This window comes from Manis pentadactyla, chromosome 3 (genome assembly GCF_030020395.1).
Source record: "Manis pentadactyla isolate mManPen7 chromosome 3, mManPen7.hap1, whole genome shotgun sequence".
NCBI lineage: Eukaryota > Metazoa > Chordata > Mammalia > Pholidota > Manidae > Manis > Manis pentadactyla.
The window spans coordinates 95,031,501-95,046,254 of NC_080021.1; the positions used below are offsets into that span (position 1 = coordinate 95,031,501).

Sequence of the window (14,754 nt, forward strand, 5' to 3'; positions counted from 1 at the left end):
TTATGTCAGAGAATTGAACAGCTATAGATTCAATTTGTTCTTTTATATCCTAAGAAGCAGGTAAGACATTTGCAAGCAAACACAAGGAGCCAATTCTTTAAATGGATTATCTTCCTTCAGAAAATTGGAATCAAATTGCCACAGTTAGAATCAGTAATAAGCCAGTGAACATATTTACTCGTTGATAATTACTCAGTCATGCTGAGTCAAAGAATCACTGTTTTTTGAAGAGGGTGCTGTATTTGTTTTCTATTGCTGCTATAACAATTTACCATAAACTTAGCAGCTTAAAACAAAACAAATTTATTCTCTCACAGTTTGTAGGCCAGGAGTTGGGGCTGACTCAGCTGGTTCTTCGCTGCAGGTCTCACAAGGCTGAAATCAGGGTGGTGGCTGCTTGGGCTGCTTGGGAGGCTGGCTCCACTTTTGCCACGTTGCTGGCCTCCAGCCAGAGAAAGTTCTCTGCTGCTGAGGGCTTGTTTGGCCAGACTGGGCCCACCAGACCATCTAGGACCTCACCCCAAATTTAAAGCCTGCTGTCTTGGTTACATCCTGGGAGTTAGGGAATGGACATCCTTGGGAGGGGCAGTTCCACCTACAGTAGGCACACACTCATACTTTGGAAATAGTTTCAGAAAAATATTCCCTCCTAGAATTAAAGGTTTTGTTAACCAGAAAAGTGACCTGCCAGTGAAGGATCTTAAAATGACGGCTGCTGCTGAGACTGGCATGCTTCTAGGTTTGCATCAGGCTACAGGTCTGGGTGAGAGAGACAGAGGCAGACTCGTGGCTTCTTCCACTAGATACCACGTTGTCCCCAAATCCCCTTGACTTTGCATATTCATGGTTTTGATGGAGTCGAAATCTATCCCGAAAGACCAGTTCCTTGGTGCCCAGTTTATGTTAAAGAAGCTAATAGGTGACTGATTAATCAGAAAGTCAATTAATCATTTTTTTAATATGCTCATTCACAAATTTATGAAAACCTTTTTGGCATCAGGAACTATTTCAAGATATTTCTTACATTCTGGCAGGGGAAGAGATTGCAATCAAGCAAACAGTGGAACAGGGTCATGTCAGGTGATGATAAATGCTGCAAAGAAGAGACCAGAGGGAGATGTGATTGAGGTATAAAGTGCTGAGGTGGTGTGGGAAAGCCTGGGAAGGTGGGGCACTTCTGGAGACCTGCATAAGGAGTAAGTGGGCATTTGGATGCCTAGAAAGGAGGCATGGAGCAGCAGAGTCTTCCAGGTGGAGAGAACAGCAAGCTCTCACTGAGGATACTCAGGTTGAGATTTCCAGTATCAACATTGGCAGAGTAAAATAGTGCTGGTTCCTCCTCTCAGAAGCAGCCTGAAAACAACAGTGAAAACAGCAGCAACAATGAAACCTTAACCACATCTAAACCATAGCATAAATAGCAAAAAATTATGAAATACAACCCACTTCTGGGTGTTTACTCAAAGAAGTAACTGTACTTCTTGGTATTAATCCAAAGAAAACAAAGATAGCAATTTGAAAAGACATATGCATCTTTATGTTTACCACTACATCATCTACAATAGCCAAGACATGGAAGCAACCAAAGTGTCCATCAATAGGTGGATGGATAAAGAAGAGGTGGTACATAGGCACAATGGACTATTACTCAGCCATAAAGAAGGAATGAAATCTTGTCATTGTGACAACACAGATGGATCCAGAGGGTATTACGCTAAATGAAATAGGTCAGGCAGAGAAAGACAAATACTAGATAATTTCACTTATATGTGGAATCTGAAAAGCAAAAAAAATGAACAAACAGCAGCAGAAACAGACTTGAAAATGCAGAGAACAAAAACTGGTATTGCCAGAGGAGTGTAGGTGGGGATAGGTAGATTGGGCAAAGTAGGTGAGAGGGAGATAAAGAGGTACCAATTTTCAATTATCAAACAAACTAGTTGCAGGGATGAAAAATATGGTATAGAGAAAATAGTCAATAATATTGTGATAACTCTGTATGGTGCCAGATCATAACTACATTTCTTATGGTAAACATTTTGTAATGTATATAATTATCGAATCACTATGTTGTACACCTGAAACTAATATTGTATGTCAACTACACTACACTAAAAAAACAAATAATAATCCATAGCATTTGGAGAAGGACTGTCAAAGGCAGTAGGCAGACAGGATGCCTGTAAGTGTGGACTTGCACATGCAGAACTAATGTCTACAGAACAGACTCACATAGGGAACTTGTATGGTGTGGATCATTCCTACTAGTCTGGAGCATGGCTTTGGTGCTGCCGCCACAAAAACCTTCTGCATATAACTTGTGCAGGGCAAAGTTGTTCAACATTATGCTGAATGGAAGAAGCCAAATGCAGAAGAGTATATACCATGTGGCTCCACTTAACCTGAACTGCTAAAGCAGGCAACTCTTTTCTCTATGTTGATAGAAATCAGATCATGGTTTCCTGGGGTAGGGGCTTGGGAATGGAGTTTGACTACACAGAGACCTAGGAGACCTTTCTGGAGAGACGTAAATGCTCTATCTTGATTGGGTGATGGTTATATGATATACATTTGGCAAAAGTCCTTGATTTGCACTGTTAAAATGTATGAACTGTACTGAACATAAATGATTCCTGAATACATTTGTTAAAAATAATAAAATGAACTAAATAATTGAAATATTATAACCATTCTTGAATAGAATATAAACTAGGATACATTATCCCAACATATTTCAGGAGACTAATGAAAGTTCTTATTCTTAAAAATTTTTATTAACACCAATCTATTCTCGTAACCTAAGTTTAAGTTCATAATACAGTATTGTTAACTACAGGCACAGTGTTGTCCAGAAGATCATCTTGTGTACCTGACACTTTATACCTGTTGAATAGCAACTCCCTGTTTCCCCCTTCTCTGGCCCCCAGTCCCTGGGAACCACCTTACTGTTTATTTCTCTAAATTCAACTATTTTAGATCCCTGTAAGTGGAATCATGCAGTATTTGTCTTTCTGTGTCTGGCTTCTTTCACTCAGCATGACGTCCTCCAACTTCATCCATGTTGTCACATGACAAGATCTCCCTTTTTTCAAGGCTGAATAATATTCCATTGTATGTATTTACCACTGTTCTTTATTAATTCATCTGTCAAATTTAAGAGGGACATACAGAATATTACAGTCCAATATTACCCATTAATACAGATGTGACTTATGAGCAAAACTATTCCAGTAATATTTAAAAACTATAATCCATCATTACCTATTGGGTTTATCTAAAAGTGCAAGATTAATTTAACATTAGAAAATCAATGTAAATCACAACAATAACAGATTAAAAGAGAAAAACTGCACTCATTTTATGAAATGTAGAAAAACAATTGATGCAACTTGACTTCCTCCATGATGAAATTCTTAGCTTAGTTATGGAAGAGTATTTCTTTAATCTGACAAAGATTATCTAAAATAACCTAGAAATGAGTTAATGACCAAACACTGAAAACTTTCCCCTTTAAATCAGGAACAAGGCAAAAATGTTTGCTTTTACCATATTTCAATATTATACTGGAAGTTCTGGCCAGGAGAGTAAGATGAGGAAAGAAAGAAATGTATACAGATTGGAAAGGGAAAAATCACTTATTATGATGTGTAGATGAGATGATTATGTACTTAGAAAACTAAGTTTAGAAGGTTTAGAAAGTTTAGGTTATTGCATACAAAACTAATATATACAAATTAATAGATTTTATTACAGCAATAAGTAAGTTATAGCTAAAAAGTAGTTGTTAAAATAATAGGATAGATGGGGCAGAGACTGAAAATTATTTGCTGCAGATTTATTGTGGTATAATTGACAAATAAATTGTAATATATTTAGAGTGTAGAACCTGATGATTTGGTACACATATACACTGTGAAATGATTCCATAATCAAGTTAACTAACATATCCATCACTTGCATAGTAACCTTTTGTTTTGGGGGCTTTTTTGGTGAGAATGTTTAAGATCTAGTCTCTTAGCAGATTTCAAGTGTACAATACCAAGTGCATTATTAACCATAGGCCCTCTGCTGAGCATTACATCCTCAGAACTTATTCATCTTATAACTGAAAGTTTGTATGTTTCAACCAACCTCTGCCCCACATTCCCCAGCCCCTGGAACCAATTTTCTGATGTCTCTTCCTATGAGTTTGACTTTGGTTTTTCAGACTCCACATGTAAGTGAGATCATGCAGTATTTGTCTTCCTGTGTCTCAGTTATTTCACTTAGCATAATGCCCTCCATATTTATTCATGTTGTTACAAATAACAGGGTTTCCTTCTTTTCTAAAGCTGAATAATATTCCATTTTGTATACATACCATGCCTTCCTAATCCATGCATCCATTGACAAACACTTAGGTTGTTCCCGTACCTTGGCTACTGTGAATAATGCTGCAATGAACATGGGAGCACAGATAAATATCTCTTCAAGTTTGCTTCCTTTGGATATATTGTCAGAGTAGAATTGCTAGATCATATAGTAGTTCTATTTTTAATTTTTGAGGAACCTCTATATTGTTTTCCATACTAGCTGCACCAATTTACATTCCCACCAGCAGTAGATGACTGTTCCCTTTTCTCCATATCCTCACCAGCTTTTGTTATCAGTTCAATCTTTGGTTCATTATCTTTAAAAAGCAAGACAAATTGCTCTTTCTCATTGTCATTAACCATACCAGTAACTTATCTGGGTGTGTACTTTTCCAAATACTATCTAAATGTTGGGGAGGATTAAGTAGGGGAGAAACCCCACCTGCTTACAAGACAAAAATAAAATGTAAATGCTAAAGACCCAAGGGCAAAAGTCAAAACAATGATAGGAAATAGCAAATTCTATATGACAAAAGGAAGGCTCATTATTTTTAGAGCAACTCTTCAGGGAAAGGTGGAATGTGGAGGTAAGGAAAAGGGCTAGATGGTCAGAGCAGCAGGAAGGATATTCCAGTCTGAGGAGGGTTCGAGCAAACGTGCAGCACGGGGATGGATGTTCATGGCATGGTCAAGAATTAATTAAAATAATTAGCTAGCTAGTTTAGGGGAGAAGACATTTATGGAAATAAAAGGAGATACGTTTGGGAAGATAGGTTGGGACTAGACTGTAGAGGGAGATGAAGATCAGAATAAGAACTCCATAAGCAGTAGGCTCCTCTTGACTATTTGTGGATTCAAGCTGCTACCAACAATGCTTGAGCCTTTTGGATCAAGAGTAGTAAGAACGTCTCTTGGGCCATAGAGGGAAACAAAAAGAGCACAATCTGCTCTTGAACTACACAACTGCTCACCCAAATCTTGGGAAGAATAAAAAGTGGATGTGAGAACTTTAAACAATACTTGAAAGCAGGGGAGACAAAGGCAATTGTTTGAGCCTGAAGCTTCCAGCCTGAATACCAGTGGTTTTTCTGAACAAAGTCACTGTGTTTTCCAGAAATGATTACCTCTAGATTCTAAGACTTAGAAGATGCTTCTAAAATGTTTACAAAGCATTAAAGGCATAGCCATTTCATGTATCACAGAGTTGAAATGATAAAAAAATCAGGCAGGGAAGGATGGAGCAAGAAAAAGGCTTTAAGATCTGCAGTGGGAGGATGGACTCAAATACCTACCTCTTTTTAATTTCATTTTACTATTTCTTCCTTTTTACTTTATGTTTTTAATTCTAAACAAATAATTCATCCACTCAACAAATATTCATTGACTGTGTACTGTGTCCCATGGGAAGGCTATCAGAATACAGTCTGGGAGTCAAAGCTTATCCAAATCCACACCATTCTTTAGGCCATGGGATTTTGGCAAATTGTGTATTCCTTCTGACCCTCAGTTTTCTTTTTACGTAAAATGGGAGACATACCATAGACTACCTCATAGTCTATTATAAGAATTATGTCTATAAAACACCTATAGTAAGTGACCAATTATATGAAGCTTAACATTTTTAAAGTTTCATTTTCCATATTAAAAAATTAAAGGACTTACTTTTGTACAATAAGGCATCAGCTAATTTCCTAGTATAATTTCAGCAATTGTGATAGGCTCTGCCTGTAGAAATAACATTGGTTAGAATTTAAATGTCTCCATTAAATCTTTAAATTTAAATAGGAAACAAATTCTAATTCATTTCATTTAGGGTCAGCCAAGTCAATTTCCACAGATTTGGTTTCTCCACTTTCCCTCTGACTCCAACAGAAAATAACAAACAAAATTATTTGTTTCACATGTTTTTCCTCAAATCATTTGGGATATCTGCTTTCTACTCAACCACTTAAAAATTCCCTCAGGCAATGTGAACTATACAGTAACTTTTATCTTGGTCTTCCCATTCTGCTTTGTTTAATTCTTCAAGATTCAGTTATTTAAGCTTTTAGGAAATGATCATTATGATTCTATTATATCAGCAACCCAGCCTATAAATAGCCCTCAACTAATCACTGGAAAAAAGTATTTTAATACTTAATTAGATTTCCTTAGGCAGAGATTATACAATTGATAAAAATTCCAGAAATTAGCAAACTCCCTAATACTCATTAATAAGCATGTTGTCTTTGATGGTATTGTGGTAATGTTTCTGTTAAATAAAAAGCTTTGTGCATGTGGAAAAGATACAGTGACTTTTTTTTAACCTATAAAAAAATAACAAAAAAGCACCTCAGAAACATTATAACCTTACTTTCAAGAGCTGTTTTTCTCTGAAAATGAAAGAAAATCAACAATATTTACCTATGGTTGACATGCCTCCATCATTAGAAAGGAAGACAAAAGGTACCTAGCAAACTGTGATTTCAATCACTAGCTTGAGGCATCTGACAAAAATACCTTGATCTTATAGTGTCTTCTTCCAAGGATGCTGTGAAAGCAAGTATTTTTCTCACAAAAGACAAAACCAGTCGCTGTTCAAAACCCACATGGCTAAGTTGAAAATATCAGCAACATATGTGAATTCTCTACATGTGCATCAGCAGGAACAGGAGGTAATTTAAGAACCAAATAAGCAAAGTCAGTGGCTCTACTGAAAACTCCTTTACGTAGGATGGACTATGGAGAGGGTGCGATCAGAAAATAGAGTTTGCAGTTTTCTTTCCAAATGTAATGCCAATAATTGTGGCTACTGGTATCACCACCTAGGTCTGACTGTCCCCTTTTCCCTGCCACCCATGTGCTGCTACTCCACCTGGAGAGGATGTCTCCACATTTTCCCAGCACATGGACTTGTGCAGCTTCTTCTCTTTGCACACGCTGTTAGTGCTTTCTGGAGTGACTTGGACTTCTTTCCTCAGAGAAAGCTACCTCATTCTTCCAGATCCTGTCCACAGGATTGTCTCCCCTTGGAAAGCTTTATGGACTCATAGAGGCCCGTTATAACACAACTAGTCATTTACCTTGTGTATGGGCTCATTTGCCCTCCTAAAATTAATAGGTTGCTGACCTAACCCCACAGGACCTCAGAATCTGTCTGTACTTGGAGCCAGAGCACCTCCTGAGTTCCTCTTTTCCTTTTGGGAGTAGGCCTGTCCATGGGCATCATGTTGGACAGACTGCCCTGTTGGGAGAGGTCGGCCTTGTCCACTGACACAGCTCTTAGGTGTATAAATCCTCCCCGTTCTGGAGTTTACTTAGCACCCTCATAGGACTGTCATACTAAGCTTAGGGTTCTGACTTCCCATTATTAGGAATAGAGAGATTTGTTCTCCATTTGCCACTTCTTTCTCTACCTTGTTCAGAACTCAGATGAGGAAAGGCAGTAATTATCACACCACCTTAAGTCTCCAACAGCAGAATCCTGGGCACAGTGAGCTGAGGGCTTATATACCAGGAGTAGCCACAATAGTGTCTCTAGTCCTGAAAGATAATGTGTGTATTGTTCCTGGCTGCATGTCCAAGCGTGAGTCCATGGCCTTCCTGGAAATTCTGTGTGCTAAAAAATATCCTTCAATAAATGTCTTCTCTGCTTAAATCAGCCATGATTAGTTTTGTAATTAAGAGGCAATACACTACAATTCAGATGATATGGTAATTTGCAATTCCAAAAATATGGTCACTGTAGTTAGAACAGATGAATGATGAGTTGAATCGATTCTAGAAAAAAATCATGGAATATATCAGGGGAAAAAGACAGAGCTAAACAGTAGTCAAGTATCATGTCTTAGGGAGAGAGTACCTTAGTATTAATAGAAGTATTCCAGAACTCTTGAGTAGCATATGTTCCTAAGAAATGGGTACAGCAATTACATTCATTGTGGCAGAATTCTATGAATCCTTTCCCAAAACTCTTGAGGCACATACTTCAGAATACAGATTGTTTTAACTTTTTGTTTCAGGAAGCTATTATGGGCAAATCCTGTATACTGTACTCTACCCCTAGTGAAGTCTAGGGCAAAAATCCAAAGTTGAATATTCACAATAAGTGGAATAAAGATTACAGACAGACTGTTTACTAAGTGAAGTTTGGCATCAAACTTACAAAAAATACTTAGTTTCCTGAGGTTTTTTTATTTTTGGAATTGAGATTAAGGAATTATAGACCTGAACTAAACCTAACCTCACCTTTGCTCACTAAGGAAATAGGCCTTGATTGCACTTCCCAGGAAACTTTCCCACTGGTGTGGGAGTGAGGCAACCAGCTAATGACAGGAATCCAGTGGTCTTGGCAGCAATCTTTCCCAGAGTAGGTTTATATCATTGAACCTTATATTGACCTTAATAAATAAATACTTATCCAACTGTCCACCTGACACCTCCAGTGTACATTAAGGTCTCTCAGTGTAGCATGGCCAGAGCAGATGCCTGAACCACATCCCACAGTCTTCTCCATTACAGCAAAGGGGTCTTGCCATTTATCCAGGTGTACAAGCAAAACCTATTAAGACTCACCGTTGGTCCTCCCTTTCACTCACCCCTGCATCAAATTCATGCATGTGAGGATCTGAGTCAAGCCTGAAAAATCTTTCTCTTCCCATTAATTTAATCTTCCCCACTCCATTCCTGTCTTCACTGTGTCCCCTGAAAATCCAATGGGGAAAGTGGAGGTGAGCTGCATGGCTGAGAAGTGGAGAGGGCCTGGGAGAATAGTGGGCAGGGCTCTAAACTATCAAAGGTGTGCAGATCCCACTAACCTGTGCTTCATGCCCTGACCAGGTAAAGCAATCTGGAACAAGAAGGCTAGAGGCATCACACTTCCTGATTGCAAAGGATATTACAAAGTTATAGTAATCAAAACAGTATGGTACTGGCCTAAAAATAGACACAGAGACCAATAGGGTAGAATAAAGAGCCCAGGAGAAAAAACAAACGTAATAGTCCATTTATTTTCAATGTAGGCACAAAGAATGCACAACGAGAAAGGATAGTCTCTTCAATAAATGGTGCTGGAAAAACTGAATATCCACATGCAAAAGAATGAAATAGGATCCTTATCTTACATTGTACACAACAATCAATTGAAAATGGATTAAAGAGTTAATGTAAGACCTGATACCATAAAACTCCTAGAAGAAAACATAAGGGGTAAGCACCTTGATACTCATCTTGGGAATGATTTTTTGGATTTGCCACCAAAGGCAAAGGCTATAATGTAAAAAATAAACAAGTGGGACCACATCAAACAAAAAGGTTTCTGCACAGGAAAGGAAATCATCAACAAAATAAAAAGGTAACCTATGGAATGGGAGAAAATACTTGCAAGCCATATTTCCAATAAAGAATTAATATCCAAAAAATATAAAGAACTCTTACAACTCAGTAGCAAACAACAAACAAAACCCAAACAACCCAATTTTAAAAATGGGCAAAGGATCTTAGTAGACATTTTTCCAAAGAAGACATATAATGTCCGATAGGTATACGAAATGATGTTCAGCATCACTAATCATCAAATCAAAACCAAACTGGAGTATCACCTTACATCTATTAGGATGTCTACTAAAAAAAGACAAGAGATAACAAAAGCTGGTGAGGACATGGAGAAAAGGGAACCATCATCTACTGCTGGTGGGAATGTAAATTGGTACAGCTAGTATGAAAAACAATATAGAGATTCCTTAAAAATTAAAAATAGAACTACCATATGATCTAGCAATTCCACTTCTGACAATATATCCAAAGGAAAAGGCTAAATCTTACGTAACAACAATTTCCAGCTGACCAACCACCTGGGGAGTTAGCTACCCAGTTATTGATTAGAGTTTAAATCATTATAAGGAGCAGAAGAAATTAGGCATGGCAACTCTGGCTTAGAGCTGTAACTGCCCTGGAATCCTTCCCTTGTGCCTAAATCCCAATAATTAAGCATGGTGTCTTTTTCTTAGCTTGAATTTCCCAAAAAAGCAGAACTAGAAATAAGAATTCCTATGGAAATAATTTACTTCAAGAAGTGGGGAGCTGTGGAGAGGGAAAGAGGGCGGGTGCGCTGAGTTGGTTACACTCTGGGCAATGGAGGCTTAGCCCAAGGATCATCTGGGGCATAGTGTGGAATGTTCCTCAGAGTTGCTTGTCCAATGCAGAAATGTGGTCTTTAGCCATTGCCTCCTAGCCCAAGGTCAAGGGCTACCCCTGCAATTTGCACAGGGATGGGTGGCCTGGCTCCTGCAGACATCCCTCACAACAGGAGTGAAGATGCCCTCAGACACAGGACAAGAGATAAACGATGCATTTGAAGTGAGGGCTGTCAGGCCTCACCTGTGTGCAGGTGGTTACTGTTGCAATGGCCAGAGCAAAAGCCATGAGACCAGGCAAAGATGACGTCTACCCTACGTTCTTTCCTATTCATTTCATATATGACCTTGGAATCCTCTCAATGCAGTGCTCCAGGAAGCTCTTATTAGTTGATGGCATTGGCATATGAAATAAACCAATTTGCTCTCTCTGGAATAGATGATCAAAACCAGTGTGGAAGCAAGTTACTACATGTGCCTAGATGAATGTTATTAAACATAGTTGATTAATCTGATATTTAAAAACTTGTGTGTTTCCTATGTGGGTTCTCACAGGAGTCAGCATTTATTCTGGTAAGATAAACACTGCCCTCCTTACAGAACCAGGAAATGAAGCCAGGCCAAAGAAGGTGGTCCAACTCTGGAGACAGATGTTATCAGCAACTGAAGCTGCTACCTCCAACACTGCTCAGGAGCCCACAGATGCATTTTCAGGAAGGCACTGAATGGTAACATCTGAATGAGTTTAAAGAGCGAATGAGTCACTAAAATATTTAAATTAGTTTACCTAGTCAGTTACAATTTATTTCAACTCCCTTAGTCTCAGGAAACTTTTTCCCCCAATGCAATTAATTCCTTGATTATTAAGAGAAATTATGCAGTTGATAAGTCCTATCTGTGAAAGATAGGAGGGGCAGATGAATAACGAAATTGATTATTCAGAAGAACATCTGTTCTCCAAACAACTGTTACGATTAAACAATTGTAGCTTAAATTACCATTGATGAGGTGTTTGACAAAGAATTCCTCTCTGGAGCAGTCTTAGGGGTATAACATAAGAACATGTGCTAGCAGATTACAAATTATTAATCAATAGCATAGCACAGAGGATAGAAGGCTTTTTTGAGACAAGAGTTACATATTCAGCCACATGTGCTAACCTTGTGACTCTTGGAGAGGGCTCATGTCAATAACCTAGTGTTTAAGACCCAGAGGAACCATGTGGCTTTTGGCAGGCCCTGCTTATTGAGAGAAAGGAGTTGGATTCTCTTCCTTTACTGAATTATCCATACTGGATTTTTACAAATACCCGAATATTCTTCTAGAGCTCATTTGGCTTCTAGACCAAGTAATTGAGGGGGAAAAGCAAATAATTTCTTACCATGATTTGGGCTTGGGGGCTCCGAGATAGCTTCTTAACTAAGATCAAATGTACATCCAAGGAAATGAGACCAAACTCATTTTTCTGGTGTGAGGTGAGAAAAAATGTTTGCGTGTGCAGTGGGAACAGCAGGGTTTGGTTGCCCAATGGGGGAGATGTTACAACACCTGAGGGCCCCATACAGCTATGATTAAGTAGGACCTTTCTCTCGTTTTATTGTACAATTCCGAGGTAACTTGATGTAAGTCCGGGGAAAGGAAATTCTGGGGCAAAATACCTCTAAAAACCAAAATCAGTCAAAGGGAGAAATAAAGTTTAAAACCCGCTTATTGCTTACAAAACTGCAGTCCGGCCCATCTCTCTCTCCTGCTCCAACAGCAAGACAGGCTCTCCCCTCACCTCTCAGGTACAGATAAGCCCTCCGTTGCCCAGGTAATTACCCATTGATACGAAGATGAACTTCTCTCCACCCCTGAGGAATGACGCAAATGCACTAAAGCCATACTTCTTTCCACCTCTTAACGCCTATTGATAAGCAGATGTACTAAAGTCAGGCGAGATATTCTGGAAATGTTACAATTTTACCCACACTTGATGATTTCAGTGCAGAAAAAACAGCACACGGTTTAGAAATGCTTACGGGCAAGTGGAAAAAGGTGTAGAGAAGAAAGAACAGTCTTAGTCACTGGAGCATCTGTGCCAATGTGAACTGCTTGGGGGTTTTCTGGAATCGCTGCTCTTCTATAAATCAAAAGGCTCCGTGTGTTCAATTTGTCAGAAGCACACTCATTCTCAAACTCATTCACATATGTGCTGCTTCCCAGTTTAAATGTTTTATCATTTGATTTACTATTAAATGATTATTCTTCACAAGTTCTCTTAGGGATTAATTGTACAATTCTAGGAGTTAAAGGTAGACATAAATGAAAGTCAAATTTCCTAAGTTGCAATTGCTAATTAATTCGGCATAACTAAGCATTATCATGTGAAGATTGATGGAAACTTCAAAAATCAGACATTTTTTCCTTGCAGCTGTGATCAGTGAGTTTCCAGTAGCAGAGAAAAACACAATTTGCATATGCAAACCAGGATGGCTTGAACAATGTCTTAATTGTTGTTATTTAAATGAGGAGTAATTAATTAGCATTCATATAGCATGCAGGCTTTCACTTAGTTAATTGTACACATCCAAATTTCAAAATAAAAACAATATATTTTGCCATTTGCCAACCTCAACATAAGCTGAGAATTCTTAAATTGAGAAGCTTGTCAGAGGGAATTCCCCTCTGGTAAGACCCATTCATTCCTCTTACTATTTCTCCCACTATATATATTAAATACAGTAGAGAAATCTTTTTCCTTTTCTTTCTGAGATAAAATGGAGAATTTTAAGAAATAAGATAAAAGTAACTACGAAGAGAAATCCCAAACACAGAAGATAGCAATGGAACACAACTTAGAGTTCAGATTTCTGAGCCAAGTAACTTAGAATTCCTCACTTGCAAGACAACTTCCTCGCAGCACTTGCTCTGACTCCCCTCCAGCTGATTGCCCAGAAGAGATGACTGGCAGTCCCCAACTCCCCAGTGCAGTGCAGTTCATGGGGCTCTGGTTGCTGCCACTACCCGGCTTCCCAGATGGGTCCCCGTGACACTTCGTTAGGAATCCTCAGGGAGGTAGCAACACCATGGGTTGATTTTCCCCGCGGTCTTCCTACAGCAGAGGCTGGAAGGTTAAAAATTGCATCTCTTGGGCCTCCCTTGCAATTAGGCTTTTTAATATGATTTAGGTCTGCTGAGCAGAAACATTTACTTGGAATTTGACTTTGAGGTGGACAATGGACCTCCTTTCTGTATGGATTCTAGCAGAGGCAGAGTGCTTCTGGAACCAGACAGTGCAGAAGCAGCTCTTACCCTTCACTGGCACTGCAGTATAATTTAAACGTTGTTCGGAGAAGCACAGCCCGAAGTTTGTTTCTGCAGCCTTCCTAATGATGTAGGAATGTGTTTAATAGCCTGTGGTAAGAGTCTTTTCTTAACACCAGCTAGCATGCTCTGTTCTCGGAAGCTGAACTTTTACCCTGCTGGTAATTAGTATCAGCATTCCCAAGAAAATGTGGGAATCTGGGAAGGTGGTCTTATGTGCTTGGATTTGAAAGCAGCAAGGATAACCTACCTTCAGAATATGGGCTACCTGTTTTGAACTATGCTAGAAAGCTTAATGAAAAAAATAAAAGATAAGCTGAGGGTTTAAATTCTATTTTTAAGAAACAGAGAACCAAGGAACTTCCACTGATGCCCTAAAAAACATGTCTTACGTCTTGTAGCCACAGGCTGATGAATCTGAAAATCAGACACAGCCTATCTTCGTGGGTTGCTGAATGACAGCGATGTCCATTTCTGGCTCATGCAGTCTGTTTTGTAAAAATAGGGCAGTGTTGGGACACAGCAGGTTGGAAAAAGGATGTTAGAGCAGATTCAAGCCCAAATGAATCTTCCTCAGCAGCAGAAGCAGACTCCTCCCCTACCCCACTATGGAAAGCCCTCACCTGCGCCAGGGACCTGGCAGGGTCCTCTCCTCTCCCTGTCTCCTCATTCCTAATCTCTCCATTCCAGACAATGCCAGAGTAAGGCTCCCAGCAGGACTCAGGGGAGAAGTACAAAGTCTAACCTGGGAGGAGTAGGCTCACACACTTAATGAATCGCCAGAGTTTGCTAACTAATACCAGTAGAACCCAGGCAAGCCTGGGTAGGAATGGATTCTAAAGGTCATACACGAGAAGAAAAGAACATAATTTTAGATTAGGCTGAATTTATCAACTAGGGGAACTTAGTGGAGATTCTGGATTCATTGTTTAGCTCAAGTAACTGAGAATGGTTCTCAGCATTTAATGCTGGAGGGTTGACTG

At 39.1% G+C, this 14,754-nt stretch overlaps 1 long non-coding RNA gene across 1 annotated transcript; it reads right to left on the bottom strand.

Annotated features, from left to right (window-relative positions):
- Nucleotides 1-939: 939 nt before the first annotated feature.
- Nucleotides 940-14,473, bottom strand: LOC118923901 (uncharacterized). The gene is made up of 2 exons (XR_005029381.2): nucleotides 14,395-14,473; nucleotides 940-1,353 (listed from the first exon to the last, which is right to left on the bottom strand). It is a non-coding gene; the product is annotated as an uncharacterized LOC118923901 (long non-coding RNA).
- Nucleotides 14,474-14,754: the final 281 nt, after the last annotated feature.